General features: G+C 40.0%; 1 pseudogene; it reads left to right on the top strand.

Moving 5' to 3' along the window:
• Positions 1 to 327: 327 nt before the first annotated feature.
• On the top strand, positions 328 to 4,025 carry LOC143671796 (coronin-1C-like; annotated as a pseudogene).
• The last annotated feature ends 429 nt before the right edge of the window (positions 4,026 to 4,454 follow it).

Raw genomic sequence — 4,454 nt, forward strand, 5'->3', positions numbered from 1 at the left:
TTACCATGGAGGTTCAGTTGATTCTACATCTTAAACAATATTCAAATTTGATCCATATGGTTTACTCCTACTACCACAGTTTCACATACTCACCATTTTTCAAAAAGAATATGATAATAACTTTCAAATTACTGTATCTGCTGCTTGTTCTTACCTCTCTGTAACCCAACCTTCTCCCTCCCTACAAATTGAGCTTTATCTAAAATATAATTTAAAATGTGGGTGTCCAGCAGGAGACAGCAGCAGGTGGAGGTGTTGTGGGGTTTACATCAGGGACTTCAAAGGTGGTGGTGGCAGCAGCACCTCTGGCACTTTGCCCCTGACACGATGAGGTGAGTGGTACCACAGAGAAAACTTCTGCATATATTGGGGCAAACCATGAAAAATAACCAGTGTCTTGATGACACTGTGACCTAGCATAGTTCTTTTTGTGCTTTCAATCCCAGATTTGTTGCCATAATCATAGAAGTGAGTGGGAGAGGAGCATGCCTTGTGCTCCCTTTGCACAAAACTGATCACATTGACAAATCCTATCCTACAGTATGTGGTCACACAGAAACTGTGCTCAACATAGACTGGTGACCACATAATGACTGGGAGGACTCCACGGTCATGGTATGGCAGATCCCAGAAAATGAACTCACCCTTTCCCTGATGGAATCTGTGGTGATTTTAGAAGGCCATTCAAAGAGAGTCAGAATCATGGCCTAGTATCCGATGGCCTGCAATGTGCTTCTTAGTGCAGGCTGCGATAATGCAATTATCATCTGTAATGTGGGGATGGGAGAAGCTCTTATAAACTTGGATGATATGCACTCACACAAGATTTACAATGTAAGCTGGAACCGGACTGGCAGTCTGATCTGCACAACTCCCAAAGACAAGAAAGTAAGAGGAATTGATCCTAGGAAGCAAGAAATCTTTGCCGAGAAGGAGAAAGCACATGAAGGAGCAAGACCATGAGAGCCATCTTTTTGGCTGAAGGGAATGTCTTTACCACTCTTTCAGCCACATGAGTAGGTGGCAGCTGGCTCTCTGAAATCCAAAAAAATATAAAGGAATCAAATATTCTTCATGAAATGGACACTAGCAATGGGGTGTTGCTGCCTTTCTATGATCCTGACACCACTATCATTTACTTGTGTGGAAAGGGCAACAGCAGTATCTGCTATTTTGAGATCACAGATGAATCCCCATATGTTCGCTACCTCAATACCTCCAGCAGCAAAGAGCCTCAGAGGAGGATGGGTTTTATATGCTCAAGAGGGAATTTGGCAGGGGGTGGGGGGCATGGTGACTCAGCAGGCAAGAATGCTTGCCTGCCATGCCAGAGGACCCAGGTTCGATTCCCGGTGCCTGCCCACATAAAAAAAAAAAAAAAAAAGCACGAATTCATTCCAGGCAAAAATAGGGATCTCAAGGTGGTCAAAAAAGAACATTCTGGTTAGCAAGCCCACTGTAAATAAGCTGTGCGACCTGATCAATATTCCCAAGAAAACCACAGATACAGTCAGCATGTAAAATGAAGCCAAGTTGGATGAGATTTTAAAAGAGATTAAATCCATAAAAGACACAGTCCGCAATCAAGATGAGTGTATTTCCAAGTTAGAACAGCAGATGGAAAAGATAACACCTGAAGGTCCTACTCCCACCCCTCCAAAAAACGGAAGCAAGAACTTGCACTTGGTAGCTGGTTGTTGGTGTGGTCCTTGGGAGGGTGAAAAGGGAGGCACTGCCATTTGGAGACGTTCCATTTCAGATCTGTCAACCAGCAATAAACTACATTCCAGTAAGAACACAATTCGATTCCCAAATGTGAAGAAACAAAATGTGATTTAAAAGCTGAGCTTTTAATCAGAAAGCTTTTTGATGTCAATTGTTACGTGACTCGTTGAACTTTTCAAAGACAAAATTGTTGTTTTTAAAACCCTTGATATCCTGAATTTTAGAAAACAAACCAATTCTGATTTAGAGTCATTTTCCCAAATACCTTTATTTTATGAATAGGGACCAATGCCACATTACTTTCTAAATTTCTCTTTATTTTAATGTTGCCAAAACTGAAAGTAGCTTTTTTCTTTGCATTTTGCTACTATGCAGTATTCATGTGTGTGGTGGTGGGTTTTTTTTGCTTTCTCTCCTTGATTTGGAAGAGACAGCACTGGGTGTGTTTATAAACTAAATGCAGATAAGATCCTATTTTGTATACACATTCATTCAAGAACAATCAGAGCCACAGCAGCTCACTCCTGGTCATCCTGATGACCATACAAAAGGAAGACCTCAAAATCACTTGGCTTTGTACTACTGCCCCTTTCATTTCAATGAGTCTTCTGATCAACTAAGCTCATGTCGTAGCTCTTCTCTGTTTCATAGAAATTGGGTGGTTGTACCGGAATAGTTATTCTGTGCTTCACAAGATTATAATCCAACCCAAGCTAGCATGTGGTTCTGCAGTTTTGTTTTATACACATAGATTATTTTGCATTCATCACTTTAAACATCATGTTTCAGGTTTTGGTCAGTACTTGACAAGAGTTCATGGGACAAGAAGGCCCACAATTGTTGAGTGTTCCTTCTCACCTGTTCCAGCACCTCACCTAGCTCTTGAGCACAACAACATTAAGGAATTTTACTGGGAGGGGAAGCATTTGCTCAGGGCAGTCCTCTGTTTTTCTGTATGTCCCATGCTGTCTGTCCCAGCGATGTCCTGGAGGAATAAGTGGCTCTCCCTTAACCAGCAAAGCTGCTTTCCTTTACTCCTCCTAAAGTATACAGTGCTCTCTCTCTGGGCTTGATTCATATCCAGCTAAGATGAGGCTAGAGGGTACTGTTGAAATAGAAACAGAGGATAATTTGGTCTAAATGAAACAAGACCAAATGTGTAGTCCTTTTTCTTTAGTTTTAATATATAAACCCATGCCCCTTTGTGCCCTCCACACAAACTAACCTACCCCGTGTTCCAGCTCACACAGGTCTCCAGACTCAAGGTGGGCCACTAGCCGAGCTCTGATCACCAGTTCCATTCCCATATTAGCTGGGATTTCTCCTTGTTCCAAATTCTTGTAGGGCACGCTAGAAAAACAAGATTTAAGGGCCCTCTGTTTTGAAAGGGTGGAGTAGCTATGCTTGATCATGAACCATGTGGTGTCATTAGGACCACGCAAGGAGCTCTTGCATGTGCTTGTGCTGGTGTCAGGGAAGGTTTGTCTGCAAGTGCATAGAACTAGGGGTCAGGGTGGAGGCCAGGAGTTAGAGTGGAGGGCACCTGAGCATGGGGTTGGGGAGAATGTGTTCTGAACTGATATTGGGATTGCTGCCTCCACAATTTCAGGGCATCTGAATGTTTTATGTGGTTTGGTGTGTGTGTATATGTGTGGTGTTTAATATTGAAGTGGTTAATGAAATGTAAAGAACACAGTAATCGCAATGACTTATATTCAAACCTGTATGTGTTTATCAATGTAATCTGCTGAGGGCCTTCACTTTTAAGATTCAAAAATGTTCTAACATTCTGAAATAAAATTAAACAAAATTGTTGTTGGGAAAATACCATGGGGAACATGGTTCAAAGAGAAGAGGGAAGACACAGAAAAATCAATCTTATCTTAGTTTGTAGCTTATGACTTATTTAAAGAACGGATGCCCAGCCAGGCTCGAACTGAGTCAGTGCCTGAACTATTGTGAATATCCCACTTTGTTTTGTCTTTTTTTTAAAGCCATGATATCCTAGAGGAAAACCAGTGAATTACTCCTAGATCAGTTCTTATAGAGCAACCATGTATTCTTTCAAAACACTTGCTTCTATCTTTAAAGATAAAAATCACTGACTTCAAAAAAAAGTTGATCTCATCACTTCTGTGCTCAAAATCCTTCAGTGACTATAATGTCCATAAAAAATATAAACTTTGATCATGGTATTAAAAGCCCACCATGGTCTGTTCTACTGTCTACTTTATTCACATATCATTAATGTCTGGTGCATTAAATAATTCTTGTCTATTTTTTTCAAAACAGGTAGCTAACCTAAATTATTGCAGACACTAAGAGTAACAAAATATATATTTGAAAATAGCTTTTACTTGGGGCATTTCAGTGATGCAGATATCCCTTTCTTTGTGAATTATTAAATTGTGTTCATTGACTGAATTTAGATTATGAATTTGAATTTGTTTCAATAATTAATGCTCATTTGTAGATCTATTGTCTTGTACTCCAAGAACCTTTAAGCTGTTGAAATCTTATTTTATAGAAACAGGCCTACACCTTCAGCTGGGTCTGTGGTTTAACCTGCTATTTCTTGGACTTTTGTTCTTGCTAAAAGTCACTGTAGCTGAGAAGAGTAACTGGAAATAGAGGATAAGCATGTTATAAATATGTTAGATACATTTTAATTGTATCTTCTTATAAAGAGTCAGATCTAATCATCCTTGACTTGAATTACCTAGTAGTAA

Source organism: Tamandua tetradactyla, chromosome X, assembly GCF_023851605.1.
Source record: "Tamandua tetradactyla isolate mTamTet1 chromosome X, mTamTet1.pri, whole genome shotgun sequence".
Classification (NCBI taxonomy): Eukaryota; Metazoa; Chordata; class Mammalia; order Pilosa; family Myrmecophagidae; genus Tamandua; species Tamandua tetradactyla.